The sequence below is a fragment of the Charadrius vociferus genome, unplaced genomic scaffold (assembly GCF_000708025.1).
Source record: "Charadrius vociferus isolate BGI_N301 unplaced genomic scaffold, ASM70802v2 scaffold161, whole genome shotgun sequence".
Lineage (NCBI taxonomy): Eukaryota > Metazoa > Chordata > Aves > Charadriiformes > Charadriidae > Charadrius > Charadrius vociferus.
In genome coordinates, this window is record NW_009646928.1 from 1,172,910 (window position 1) to 1,188,848 (window position 15,939).

The following is a 15,939-nucleotide window of genomic DNA, read 5'->3' on the forward strand; positions in this document are numbered from 1 at the left end:
AAAGAGAGGATGGTGACCAAACACTAAATCCAACTGTAGAATCAGTGACTGAAAGTCTCAAATGCCTTCTCTTTTCCTCATATGGACTTTTTTTCCTTAAGCTCTCTCTGAACAACTTGCATCAACAACTGGACGTTTATTAAATGAAACCTTCTCTTCTTGGAGTTGGTTTCAAAGTCTAAAGCACAATGTACCCTTTACCATAGAATATTTCTATCTGTCTTCCTGCTAACTCCAGTCTGTAGTGCACTCTTGCATACACAGGTGGGTTTTTTTGGTGTGTGTGTGTGTGTCTGCATTGGCAGTCATTATCTCTTGTGTGTGTTTTAGCTGGGAAAACCAAAATGGATATGTCCAGCAAAATTGGAGGAATGAGACTGCTTTTGGAAGCAGAAAATTCTAATTTTTAGTTTTGACTTTGCCACTAATTACCACTCTGTGGCCATATGCATCCAAAGGCATAACTGCCACTCAAGAAATTATACCCAAAGTACTTAGCTAAGGCAGCAATGTTTACCCAAGGTCCTGGGTGGAATTTGCAGCTTCTGTGGCACAGTGCCCTGTTCCTGGGAGCAGCCCTTGCTGGGGCAAGCAGCAGCCATATGTTTAACTACATTATAGCTATAGCCTTTATGATCCTGGGTAACCAAATTTCTTGCTCTGTTTCAATTTCTCCATTTGCCAAATGAGACTATCGACATTTTCATCATAGAAGTAGGATGGAGTTAAAGATTCAAGTGATACAGGGCTCTGAATTTATAAAGTGCCAAACCATGACAAATATTGTTATTAGTAGAAGTAAGCATTTGTTAAAAACCCCAATTCTTACAAAGATTAAATTAATTTCCCGTAAACAGTGCATTTTGTATAAGGCCACAGAAGGGCCTCTGTGAAAATGTGGATAGCGTTAAAATCCCTCTACTGGTTCAGTATGAGTTAGTTTCAAAAAGAGAAATTGATATGAGCTGTATGATATATCTATATATCCAGCTATCTGGATGTAATTTTCATTCTCTAATTCCCATTTTATTTTTCTTTTGCCTTCCAATAAAAATCAGAAGCTATCACAATTTCTCTTATCAACAGTATTGATGTCATATCTCCTATAGAGTACATGTCAGATGTAAAGAAGTTTCTCTGTGTCCAGACATGAGGATGTCCCTGATTGAACATCCAAATCACATGCAGAACAGCGAATGGTACTGAACGGGGAACAAAAGTGGAATTTTAGGGGAAAGAGTGATGTGCCCACAGGACATAGTATCCAGGGTGAGTTATTTTGCCCTGAGCTCCTGGCAACCCAATCTAGACCGCAACAGGTAGTTCAAAGCCAGCTCAAATATCTTTACACAGTAATGGAGTAAATATGTCACCCATTACTGATCCTGTGCTGAAAAAATAACTCCAGATGTACTTCAAAAGTCCTGACATCTTTTGTACAAAAGCCTACTTCCTTGGGCTGTGTATAAGAAAATAGGATTTGGTTTTCAATACTGTTCTTAAAATGTAAGAAAGCAAACAAATACACGTGTATAAGAAAATAGGATTTGTTTTTTTTGGTTAAAATGTAAGAAAGCAAACAAATACAATTGCATATCCAAATAAGCGTGCTATTGCCCACGTTCAACACGCAGTGAAAAGGAAACTCATATTTTTCAGTGTAGTTTGAAAGTAGCAGCTTTGAAAGACAGCTGCTTCTGTGCACTTTTAAAGTTATTTAGCTTTTCCTTAGCCGTGTGTTATAACGATTTGTTCTGTTTGAAAAACATGCAGCAAGGGAGTATATTTTCAGTTCCATGATAAGCGGCATGTGCTTACTCACAGGACTACAGGCAAATCCTTCCATTGGTGTTGGAGGAGGTTTGCACTCAAAAGACCAGCGAAAATTCTTGGTTTGAGACATGTTAACACTGCCATTAACAGCAACAGAAATCAGACCTTCTTGCTCTTAACTTGGAGCAAGGAAAAAAATACGGAAGGTGAGAAAGACTTAAAGATATTGAATAATTGGTAAAGTCAAATTAGATTTTAAATTCATTGGGTCTTCTGCCTATAAATGCAATGGACCATTTTTTCCTCTCATTTGCATCATTACCATGCCAGCTGAAATAAATGATGTTCCCCTTTTTAGTCCATGACATTGCAGTGATGCCATTTCACACATCTAAGTGGGAGCAGATTTTGCTTGAATAAGCCTATTAAAAAAATTCCCTGTTTTTGTTGTACCAATGTATGCTGCGTGTGACAGCACAGCAGGTGGCTGTATCGAGGTGAACTCTAATTAATTCAAATCAAAAAGTGAGAGACCCAGATAACAAGCTCTACAATTAGCAAATTACATCAAGTGTATGCAAGTATCTACCAGCAAGTAGCTGCCTGGCCACCGGTGTCCTAGTGGTAAATCCAGCCAATGTGTTATTCATGACCACAGCGAGTGCTTCTCCAAGCGGTAAACCAAGGGGAACTGCCTGGGGGATTTCCCGTTGATACTACCACTGCCCGTCCGCACTCCGTGAGCCTTTCTCTCACAGAGGGGCTAGATGCCAACGGGGGCGAAGAACCCGGGCTGCACCGAGCGGTGGTCCATGGAGTTGCTGTGACCACCCATTTTATTAGGAAACAAAATAACGAAGAATAATAATAATAGGAAATACAATGGGTGGTCTTCTTAATTCCTGGTTCTTGGAGAGCCCTGGGCTGTACAACGTATTTAGGAATAGTGCAGCCTTGCACCTACTTTTAAAAGCCACGCAGCAAGTATTTCGCTGTGCTTTTCAAAGTAGCTATAAAACATAGGAAGGGCTTAGGGGGAAAAGATTCTGCTCCCACCGTAAATCAAAAGTGAGCAGACAAAGGTCAAAATACCAAAAGCCACAAGAACATTAACACTTAGGATATAAAGATTTCCTAAGAAACTAATGCTTGCTCTTTCCCCAGATAAAGCAGACACCTTATCTTTGGGAGTTTACGAAATGGAGCCAAGCTATACAAGTAACCACTTAACTAAACCAAGGCCTGGATCTTTTAGCAGTCTGCAGTCATTAAAGCTCTCGGAAAGTCTCCCAGGAGCCAATATGCTTGCTTAAGTATATGCTGTAAAAGGTCCCTGAGATTTACAAGGAACTGCTCCATGCTAAGCTAGGCACCATCTGATAAACAAGCAATTTTAGCTTCAGGCTAAATGATGCTCTTTGAGGCTTTGATTTACAATGCTGCAGATGATATATTTGTAGTTCTAGGATAGGTTCTGCTGTGGACCTGCTGTGATTACTCATCCATGAACCAAGTTAGGGCTCAGATCTTCAACTAGGAGGTCAGAAAATTGTCAGCGGAGCAAGAAATGTTTGATAAGGTTTATTTAGATGCTAACCACATTAAAAAAAAAATTAAATTAAGCAAACGGGGTAAACAATCCTTAAGCTTTCCAGGGACCAAGCCTGTTTTTATTTTTTTGGTAGTGTAATCTTAAATATATTTTGAGTGAAAAAGATATGAAAGTAAGTCCCAAATTGACTTTCTGGACTAATTTTACTTTCATTAGACTATCTTTTGAAAAGAGGAATGCACTTAGCTTAACATCTTAAAATAGAAAATACTAACTTAGAGTTTAAGAAATTTCTCAATCCTGTTACACTTCTCTCCAACATCTAAAAACCAGTCTGGAAATAAGCAACACAAGAGAAATCATATAAACTTCAGAAATTTAGATTAAAACCCCAGACAGCCTTAGGGGAAAGAATGCAAGAAAGAAAGCAAACAGAACCTAACATTTCAGGAATGCACTGCTTTCATAATTTTTTCACTGATCCAAGACCTGTGGGCCCAATCCTGCACACTGCTGAGTGTCTCCTGAACAGTGGCGAGTAGTCTCAACTGCTACTAAAAGCAGGGATTTTTTTAGATGCCCCTCTTACGTTGCTATCAGGAATAAGCAATTCATGGATTAAAAAGAAATGTGATTTCAACCTTAGCACTACAAATATTTGGATTTTTTTTTTTCTCCAGCAAAGGACTAGTTACACAGATAAAGCATTGTTAAAAGTAAATTAGACACACAAGTTATCATTCAGGAAAAAAAAATAATATTAATTTATTGCTTTTAGATAGAACTTATGTGTTTTGAAATTCTTTTCTGTAACACTAACAGTTGATCTTACCCAATTAATATGTCACTGGAAAAACCTGGAATATTTTTTGTTATCACAAAATCTGTAGACAAATTTTAAACATATACCTAAATTTTTGTTTATTTTTCTAGGTGTTTTTCAAACTTAAAGCTTAGACTTTTGAAAACTGTGGATCTGAAGATTTTAAAAAGTGCTTTTCTTTTAAAGTCTTGCAAAACCACTTTTAAATACACAGTTTTGTTTCATATTTAAACCTATCTGTCCTTGGCTCCCTTAAAATGCTTAGTCCATGAAGCCTTCTGCTTTGGAAGTGTAGCGCGCCCTGAATTCCCACCACATTGGCTCCTTGCAAAGTTTAACTGAGTTTATATTGATGTTTATGAAACCATTATGATTTTATAATGCAAAGAAGGCATTTATCAAGTGAGCATATGACTGAAAGCAAACAAAACGTTGTTTCAGCCAGCCTCTGGGACTCAACAACTGCAGAAGGGGATGTTGCCAGCTATACTGGTGCTTTCCTATTGGGGGGCAAATATATAACAAAATGTTTTCCTTTTTAGCAAATACTGTGGAAAGTGTGCATGTGGCCGTTGAGATACTCAGGTAATATAATCCTGTGTCTATTATATGACATCAATTAAATTCAGAGATTCACTTCTTTAAATATCAGAGAAGGATTATATTCAGTGTCTGGAAATTGTTAAGAACTGCAATTGGTGTCACATTAGTAGTAATAGCTAGACGTAAGGCTCCAAAACGGTATTGTAAACCACTATCTTTACTCATTTTCTGCAGCTCACCTTCTTCAGATTAAAATTTACAGTACAACGTTTTTGTTGGAATCTCTTAGTCCTGCATTTTCTGCAGATATTGCATGTGGTATAAAACAAATTGTAGCAGTAGCCTGACAATGCCGGTATCTCACGGGAGGATTCTACTTTACAAAGCTCCCGGTTAAAGTTTCAACAGCTTCAAGAAAGTGACTTTTAATTGAAACAACCCAGACACTGTGCACTGGCCGCCTTCCAGAGGGTGCGCTTGTGTCATTCCTAGTGACATGAATGGCACTTGAAGATTTGCAAATAAACAGTCTATACATATATATATGTTAGATATAAAATGTATGTGAAATATGATATCAAGGTTCAATTAACAATGTAAAAGGTAACTTAAAAGGAGCTTAACTTTCTAAGTAGTCTGTAAGAGCAGTACTGGTATTTTTTTTTTTAGTTTCAAGGCTTTACGTAAAATTAAATATGATTTCTTTAAAGACAGAAGTGCTAGTAGAAAAATAAGCAACTATAAAACACAGCTTTTACTATCATAGTTTTTTATCTATCCCTTTGTTGAAAGAGACTCCACGGGAAGAGTTTTTCTAAGAGTATAGTAAGCTAGACGTGAGTTTCTACATTAAAAATGTAAACCCAGTAAAGGCTTGCAAAGACGTGCTGTCAGGCAGAGCAGGTTGGGTACAAGCAGTTTAACAGAGGTGGAGGTAGGGTTTATTTGCAGCCTCGCTGCTGGGCTGGGATTTTCAACTGCTTTAAAGCCAGGTCTGTCCCAGTCCCTCAAGTCAGGGGACCAGTGAAGCCAGCAGAAAGGAGTCCAGCCAGGCTAATAGCATCCACACTGGAGCAGATGCAGAAATGGAGGCATGCCCATTAGCATCCTAGCTATGAGCATCCTCTATCTCAGCAGACAAGTGTAGGTGAGAGTAGGTCTCGCAGGTAACGACTCGAATTGCTGTCTTCTGGTCAGAGGAGCTCATAATGGCTCCTCCAAGTGATAAGGAGAGGTGGGAACCCTCTGCTCCTTGCCTGTCTCCTTCCTACCATGAGCCTGTTGCCCTGTGGGTGGGTAGATGGTGGCTTGGACTCCGTTGCCCAGTGATCAATTTCAAGGCTGACTCACTACCCTCTCTTCAGACGCTTGCCTTCTCCACAGGCTGCATGGACAGGGGAACCAGCAGAAATGCTTTTCTCCCCCTTTTATTCTGGACCGATTAAAGCCATCATTGCTGCTGCCAGGCTGTTTATATTGTGTTTTCATCACTAAGAGTCTCTCTGTTCAATGTCAGAGTACTGGACCAGCAAACCTGTTCTGTTCCTGGCATTTTCTGACCTGTGGAGCTTGGTCTTTGAGATCTTCTGGCCTTGTTTCAGCTGTCAAGGTCAGATGAATGTGGAATCTGAATCCTCATGAATATCATTATGCCCCAGAATTTTCCCAAATTCTGCATGCTGGGACCTTTTCAGATCCTTTGCAAGGCTACTCATCTTGAAAAATAAAATAAATTGGTAAATCTCCATTCCAATTGCAGAAGATGGAATCTAGGCAGCTCACAAAAATGTGAAAATATGCAAAGTAAACAGATTGTTTCTGACAGTAACAACCCTGCGATTGCATAAAGCATCATCAAATTGCAACATGCACGTATTAAGCTTTGAGAACAACTGAATTCGCAGTGACACATTTGCAGCTCTTGAATTCATTATCACACCTGCTCAGCTTGGAGATTTGCAGTATCGTACCTTGTTCTCAAAGGTGGCCTCCAAAGGAGTGCTGTATTATCAAGGTAATCTCATTTAGGTTCAATTTTCTGAATTTCTTTGTGAGCTGTATGGAGAATTGTAGCAAGGGCAGGGCAACAGGGTGCCAAATAGAGGTAAATATATGCAAAGGCTTCTTTGGGTGCTGCTGTCTGGAAAGATGCCCATAGCAAGTCCGTAAGTGCTGCTGAAGGGAGGTTGCGAAGGGGCAATGTGCTGCAGTGCCATCAAATCTTGTTGTGACTCTGGCTGTAGAGAGCCCAGCTGAAGTGATCCACACGCACATTTCCCTCTGAGATTTATAACACTGTAGCTTTATTACAAAGAAGTTCCTGGGAAAAAAATCAAACCCAAACCTAAAAATCTAATTCATTGGGCAAATGGTAATAACAAATCACCAGAAAACAAGCTTTTTAAAATGAAAGAAATAAATACTTCTGGACATAGCAGCTGAGCTCTCAGCCCCCTAATAAACACACTTTCTTCCAAGTGCAGAGAAGTACATACTTCACGACAGTGCTAGAATCATGACCCTGGACAGTATGCTGGGGATTTTTTACATCAACATGTTAATGGATACTCTTACAGACATTTTAATAGTCTAATATATTAACAGGATGTAGAATTTTAAAGTATTTTTAATTGCTGTGACTTCTGTTAGTTCTACCAGATAGTCTACTGAAGTATTTTTCCACTTATTCCAAGAAAATATATATGTGCAGACTTGTATTTTATGCTTGTCAGTAGATATCATTAATGTGTTTATAAATAATTTTTTTATGGTTGTCTTTTCCAGAAGTAGTTACTGTTGTTATGGTTAGAATGTGGGAGTTGTCTTGTAATAGTATTTATTTAAGGTCAGAATTAAGGTTATGCTGTGATGCAAAACATTCTTTATAAAACAAATGTGTACTGAAGCAGCACACAATTTATTGTGTATTTATATCATCTATTTCCTTGATTTTCTGTAATTGATACATGAAGATGAAACAGTTGATATATTTATTAAAAATAGTTTAAGTTGTTAAAGGGTTTTAATTTTTCTTTTCTTCGGTTCACTTTAATGTGTTTATTTACACATTTCTTTTCCTTATTTCTCACAGATGTACTAAAGTACACTTTTCCAATAAGAAAACTATTTCCTTTCATGAGAGGCTCCATGCTATTATAGTAAATGGCTGCAGTCTGGCCAAAGCCAATAATGGCTGGGAACTGATAGATATATTTCTGCAGTGCAATATCTTTCAAGGTCTTGCAGAAACAGTTGGGCAGAGAGAAGTCACCCCAGCCACCTCTCGGAGGGGACGTTGGAGTGCAAGGCTCTCTTGTACCGCAGCAATGTGTGCGAGCGGCACGGCGTCTGAAAGCAGGAATCTTCTGTCATTAAAATAAAGTCAGTGGCAAAACACTCCCTGATGCTTCTTCCGCTCTTTCATGTAGTTACGTGTGTGGAAGGGAGCATACAAATTCAAAATCATCATGAATTTATAAAAGAAAAAGGATTTGGAGACTTTTCGTCTTTATTCCAGAGAAGCATGTTACAGTGCTACTGAGTTTCACATTTTCAGTACAACTGTCTTGCTCAAAAATGTCTCTCTGCCTGCAACAGGGATTTACAACCCTGTTACGTTGCAAAAGTACCTCTTTATGAAAGAATGTTTTGGGTAGAGTTGCCCTAACTCTGTCTCTTTACACAAAACAGAACGGTTGGAGAATCTTGGAGATAAGGGCTTTGGGGTCAGAAAACTTCCCTGTGAGCAAGCTATAACAAGATGAGCTATAATGACATTTTATTTCTATTGTGGTCACAGGACAGTATGTCAAGAGAGCAAAATGTCCCCTTCACTATCCAGTCTGTGACTGCTTACTACTCAGGTAGCAATCATTATGAATTCAGTATTGTAATCCAGAGATAATTCGGTAATGAGGTAAGTGTTGCCTTATTTAAAGACAGAATCTCACTGTTTAAAAGGAGAACTTCAAGAAAGCAGCAAAGTCTTCCTGTTAGCTAAAGAAAAGTACATCACAGAGGAGATGATTTTCATCAGATGATTTTTCACTAACAACACAACAGTCCTGATACTTTTTCTTCAGGATTTTTTTTTTTCTTTTCATTGTCAAAGCCAACAAAACCATTAATCAATTTGTGGCAAAGAGAGTTTTTCATACCTGCTTTCTGTTCAGAACGCTAGTCCTGATTTTTTTTTTCTTTTTTTTTCCTGTAAACCAAGTATCTCCATTTTCAGTCATAAAAGGAGAGAAACAGTAGACATACAGAAAATTTTCCCTTCAATTCCATGCCATAAGAAAACATACCTGCCACTACACCAGCCAGACCGTGCCAGTTTCAAGATGTAAAATAAATTTGGACCCACATTGTTAATTAGGCCTGTATTTTGTATTTCATACGGACAGTAGCACTATGTCAGATGAGGAAGAGCACTACTGTCTCTTCTTTCCTCTTCCCTTGCTATCATTGCAGCCTCACAGTCCAGTCTGACAGCTGGAACACTTTAGCCAGACTTTTAACACAGTTGGTCTTTATGTCTTAGGATTGTAGGCAAGACTAGGAGTGCAACACCACTGCAAGATGTCCTCATGAAACTTCCAGCTACAGAGTCGGCTTTGGAGAGGTAGAAGATATCGCCTGCTCCTCTGGTCTTCAGTGCAACCCAAAGGCTCTCAACAATGCCTGGAAGAAAAATCTTGTTGTGCACAGGTCCTGCCTCGTCGCAGCTCATTATCACACACTAATGTTGATCACCTCTTCTAATCATTAACAATACGCAAATAAAAAGATCCAGATATATTTCAGTAAGTACCAAGGAGTATAACCAAATAGTCTGTTCTCCTTTGCCACTAATTTAACATTATATATCACCAAGTCTGTCTGTCAATAAATACATTTTACCACAAATGTGCCTGATATTTGTGTATTGAGATACATTTCCAGATAAACATGTAATAAGACTGTTCTGATACTCACAGGAAAATGGGACTTGCACTTATTACAGCATTTCTATTCCTATTAGAATTCAAGAGGCTTTTTTCCACTGTATTCAGTGGTCTCACAGGGTCTGCAGCAAACTGTTTTAGTCCTTGATTTAAATGATTATCAGCAATAATTGTATTTCTAAAGCAATAACACTTCAGTAAAAAGACAAAGACATACTCAAAGAGGGCGCAGCACAATATGGACTATATTTAAGGACTACTTCTTCTCACAGAAATGCTTCTTTAAGCTTTGGGCCAACACTGATCTCGTATTATTACAGGTATGCTATAGCATCACAAAGTGAAAGTTGCCATTTAGTCCCCTTTAGCATTACTTTAGGAGCAAACACACACCTGCACACCTTTAGGCAAGCTTTGTTATACTGAACGAGTTGCTCATCTCCACCAAATGGCAGTAAGCTAGAAGAGAAGGTGGCTGGCACAGTTCCTAACGTGCTTGGTGCTACTCAAAGCCCTCAGCAGCTCGGGGCAGGATGCGATAGCCCCAGCTGCAGGCAGGGAGGCTCAGCAGCCCTAAGGGGAGGTGGGAGAGCAGCTGAGTGGGTGGCATGGCATTTGGAGAAGGTGCATTGGGTTACACTGATTAGGAGCCATATAAGGGCTAGGGAAGGGGTAGGGTGACCTGGTTTGCTCAGGTTTGGCTTGGTGGTGCTTTGGATGTGATGGGGCTGTGTTTCTGTGCTGGTTTTCAGGTACTTGCTTATTTTAAGTCTTCCAATTTGATTCTTTGTTAACAGGTTCACTATGGTGGTGGCCATGAGGGGGTTCTTTGCTAAAGACATTTCTTTTGTTTTAGTATGGGGGCTATGCTTTAGTCCCATCTCTGAGGAAACAAACACAGCTGCTCTAAATGGTGGTCATTATAAAAGAAGTCCTACCTGATTTCTTGCCAGTTTAAGTTCACTGGCTTCTTTAGGTCCAATTCTAATTTACCCAGGACTGAAACTCTCTGTTTGTAACTATGCTGGTGTTGAATTATCTGTCAGCTCAGCAGTTGTGTGTTGATGCAACTATGCCATACACTGTGGAGAGGGGAAGCTGCAGTTTGTGTTGATGAAACTTTATGTGGTTTTGAGCAGGAGGTAAAGTCTGCTGGTGGCTGTGGTTGCTTCCTCTGACTTTGCTTTGAGTTTATGCTGAATTATCTATGCCAATAACTGGCTGCCAGTTATAATGCAGAGAAATTCCTGAGCAGATGAGGTTTAAGTCTTGTCTTATATTTCAAAGAAGGCAGTTCCTCTTACATGGAGAGAGAAAGGCTTGTGTGTCCTTTTTTTTCCTGTTATTGCATGCTGTTGTTACTTTGAATGTTTATTTTTTTTTTAATACCCAGCAGACAGAGTCATGAAGAAGGAAAACGAGAAGTGCCTCTGTTGGGTGACATAAAACTTGTGTCTGGTTACAGGATAAACGAATGTGGTGAGTAACATATTCTGAATTCTTCTACTTTGTGTTTACTTAGACTTTCTGCAGTAAAGTATACAAAAATAAGTCAAATATATTATATCTGCCAGTCGTGAATGCATAATTAAAAATATATTTTTCTCAAGGAAACTCTTCTGATGTTTATTATTCAGTGGCTATAAATGTTTATGTTCATGTTCTTTTAAAAAACAAAAGCAAAGTTAAAACTGTAGTCCTGCAGAGGTATTTGATTTCACCACTAAAAACAAATTGGCCCTTTCAAATGGGAAAAAACTTAAAGAAAATGGAGAAGGTAGCAGAGGGGAAAATATGCAGGCAATAAAAAGTAAGGTAGGAAAAGAAAATGAACTGAATGGGAAGGGAGAAGGAAATGAACAGAAGCATCCATGAAAAGGACATTTATAAGGTAACTGTAGGAAGTCAAAACTTTTAAAGAAGAGGGCAAAAAGTAGGAAATAAGAAAGAAGAGTTGTGGTGACTCTTTTCCTACTTCTGCCCAGTCACAGGAGCTCTGCAGGCAGACCGCGAGCTGTGCACACAGGGGTGGCCTGACTGTCCCATCACTTGCTTCTGTGCCTCTCCTGTGAGCGGTCTTGTCCTTCTGGTGCTGATGTCCCCAGCCACTCCTGGTGCTCCCTTCACGCTTGCATGACTGTCTGCAGGAGGGCCAGGGGGAGCAGTCTGGTATAGTGGCAGCAACAGGCAAAGCAGAACTTCACCCTACCCCTGGCTCCTTCCTTCCTCTGTGGCTCAGAAGTCATAAAGAGTAAATAATATTCAAAAAGGAAATGAAAGCTAGAAGTGTCTTAACTGTTGCTATAAACAAACACTGAATTACGATACATTTGCAAAGGTCTGGATTTTTCTCATAGCAAACTTGGATGGTAGAAATGAAAAGCTGTGGCTGGCTTCTGCTCTCGTTGAGGTGGACTGAAGTTGGGTTTTGGAAAGGTTTTCTGAACCTTCTCTGCACTGCCTGGCTGGTGGGAATGGGTTCTGCTCAGAGTTTTTGATTATTTTTTTTTTTTATACTGAAGTTGGAGAGATTTGGGCAATCGGTATCTCAAGCAAAAAAATTTCTTCTTGCTGATCGATGCATGTTAGAGTGGAGATGGGGAAACCAAAAAAGGCAATGCTTATAGAACACCTGGGGAAACTGGATTAGCTTCTACCAGAAATAATGGACATGGTGCAAGGTTGAGTGCAGCCCTATATTGTGACCTTTGTTCTTATAACTTTGCTATATTTGTCAGAAGTGTAAAATTATTTGCTTATGGAAAAGGTTGGTTTTTTAGTGCTATTGGAAACCAAGTAAATGCATGGTTCCTCATTTGAAATGAGAAAATGCTTAGTACTGCTTTGGAGTACTTTTTCTTTTTTTTTTTTTGGAGTAGTAGAAAATTTAATGGTTGTTTTTAGAACATATTTTCTTAGCTTTAAGAATTTGACTATCCTGGCAGTACGCAGTTCATTCAACAGTAGGAAGGCAGATTTTACTCTTTGAAAAAGTGAGAAAAGCATATGCCTTTTACAGCCCTTATTAATAATTAGTCTACATTGACTGTCCAATATGAATTCAGTACAGAATATGATGCTATTCCAATATTAGAAGCACTGTTAAGGTTGCTGTTTGGTTTTCTTATATTTGCTCTAATTAATAATGTCAGAAGAGGCTTAAATAGTGCAAAGAAATGGGTTTGAGTCTCAGACTCTATACTAGGGGAGGGGGAGTATGAAGAAATGGGATCAAGTCCTCAATGTGCACTTGAGTGATGCACAGCTTTGAAATGGAAGAGGTCTTAGTTTCTGTTCTTTGTTTTTCTTGGAAAGGTTTGTCAACAAGAGATACCTCAAACTTTGTGCTCTGATCTTATTAATTCTACCTCTGGCAAAGTCAGGGGAAGTTTTGATAGTTACAAAAGTTTTGAAGTTACAAAACTTCAAAATTGACCTGTGGGTCCTCATTTCCTGTAGTTTATCTACCACTTTCTGGTGGATTTAGGGTGATGTTTCTTGAAGTCTTTTAGATGTTTATATAAATGCATTTTTTTACAGCCAAAGTTAATGAGCAAGGTAGAGAAGCTATAGAAGAAATGTCAGGAACCACGTGCATCTTTTATAGGTTAAGGGGAGGTGCAGTGTGGTGGCTGAAGCCCTGCGGTGAAGGCGCTCAGGCCGGACACCTGAGTCCCTTGAGTGTCACAGCTGGATACCGGGTTGTACGGTCAGGATGTAAAAGAAGTTGTGATGCCCTCAGCTTGAGTCCTACAGGAGACTGTGCGTTAGTCCTGTAGCTAATTTTCATATGATGGATGTAAACAATAGCAATTACTGACACTGAGCTGAGGTTAGTGCTTCAAAACACTTGCAATTTCAAGTACCTGGGACTGCAGGTATCCCCTGGAGGGTATTAATCAAGTAAAGGAGGGGGTCCTTTTCAGATATTTGATGTGACACTATATTAATATAAAGAAGCCAGTAGAATTTAAGGTTTTGCCAAGTACTGAAGCACTAGCAGACATTAATTACTACTTTGTATTTGAACATCCAGCAAAATACTAAGAACATGTAGGTGGAAATCAGTGTGTTTAGCTTTTAGGTGATGGCTGAAACTTTTTTGTCAGAGCAGAAGAGTCTTAGAGATTAAGAAAGCATGACTTGGGTAAAGATTTAAATAGCCAATTTTCTTTGCAGTGTTGTGTAGGACTAGTTTTCAGTTTTAGATAGCTGTGTGTTAAGCAGCTGCAGGCCAGTCGTGCTATGATTCAACGTATTTTAGTGAGTTGTAATGCAATATATAATCAGTCATATTTCATATTAATGGCTTGATTTAATTAGGAAAAATGTGTATACATTGCACTTTATACTATTTTAAAATAGGAGTGTGCAGTAATGAACCAAGCTAGCCTTTTATGTTACCTGCCTTATTAGAGTAATAATGTGCAGATCTTGTTTTGCAGTATGGTTACAAACACTTTTTGACATGTAAATTCACTCATGTTCTGCATACTTCTATTGATTTTTACAGAAGAGAATTGGTTTATTTGACCTACCTAACTTTGTTTTTTTTTCCCCCAAGAAAATCAATATAATAAAGTAATTCTTTCCTCTTCTTCACTAAGCTCTTTTGAGAACAGTCAGAAAATGTCTTCCCTTCAATTATTTCAGACTTGTTTGCATTAAATCCTTTCAAAGGGACCCATGTAAATGCGTTACTTTAATAAGGATGTCTCCCTGTGATATAAGCTAAATAAAATTTTACATTTAAGGTGAGTAAGAACCAGTTATGGAGAAAATTGTTCAATATATGTTCCATCCTAATTTCTTTTTCCATGCAAAACCTGCTCCAGCTCTAAGGCAGGGTAGGAGTTTGATGATACGGTATGCATAATTCATGCTTTTGGCCTTCTGTCTGCCCTTCTTTTTCTGGAATCCTACATATTTAGATTAGGTAAAATTATTCTTGCCTCCAACCAATACAGTTTGTTTTCAAGCAATATAATGCAACGTATAACATAGACTACTTAGGGCAAAGTACTATTCTTGGTTCTGCATGACAGATCCTGACTTCAGCATTATCTCCGAGTTCTGTACATTTAGGAAGATTAGAATAACAGGGCTTGGTGAACAGAACGTCTCTCTGATACCATAGTAATTAATCTAATTTTTAATAGAGGTTTAGATGACTTTTAATATAGCTATTCTAGAAGTTTTGGAACGGAAAGTTTTGATTAAACTTGAATTTAGTTGTTGCTCATTACAGATTAAAAATAATCTGCCGGCTCTATGGCTCAGATATCATTTACATGGCCGAAGCCCGTTTTCTGCTGTTGAGCAGGAGCCTCGTTTGTGCCAATCCACGTGTGCTTTGTCTGGAGGATGAGGCTGAGGTTACTGTCCTGTAATGTGGTCAAAGGAAGGAGGTGGTCTCCCACCTCTGACAGCCATTTGGCTGCCCTCAGGGGCCCTTAGAGCTGGGGAGAGTGAGACAATGGGAGCCTCCCTTTGCAGAACAAGGTGTATTTTCCCCCAAAGCGTACAGGTCTCACCTGCGAAGTTCACCTCTGTGTTAACCTAGGTATGATCTAGTGATTCCAATCCAAAAAGAATGGGATGCTTTGCACCACTCTGGACATACTAAGCAGTACTTTTGTATTAATTCAGTGGCAGCAGTGAAACTAGCAGTGACTAGATGGCACAGCGTATCAATCACTGTTTTGACACTCGTTGCACGTGGTCTGATCCAGAGTCCATTGTATGTGCTTGAGTCCTTCTATTCTTGGTGGTGTTATGCATTACCATTACTGTGAAATCTTCCTAAATGTGTTTTTGAGATTTCTCCACAAACTGTCATTTTAAATCTCAATCTTTCAAGACAGTAGTTTAGACCAATGTGCCTCTGAGCTGTTGAAAGTTGAGCAGGTCAAATAAGATTTGCCAAAAGAAAAATGGCAAAATTTGGCATTACCAAAAGTTTGCAAAACAGGAGTCACAGTGAGCAAAAAAACTCTTTAGGGGTTGAACTTTAAGTGTCAGATATTACTGTCCAATTGAAGTGTGGTCATGTGAGATACTACTGAAGAGAAGTAGATGAACTTGAATTTGATTGAAAAGAAATGTTTACTGTTAAAGTATTTTTATGGCTCTGACATCAACAGGGTATTATTGCTTCAACAATAAAAGACTGTAAACAGATCAAGGTAAACAATAGGCTTTTGGTTTTGGGAGTTTAAATGCTGACCTTTGTTTTTAGGTTCAACTAGCAATAAAGTTGTTTAAACTTTCCAGCAAATTTAGAAGCTGAACTTTTTTTTTGAAAA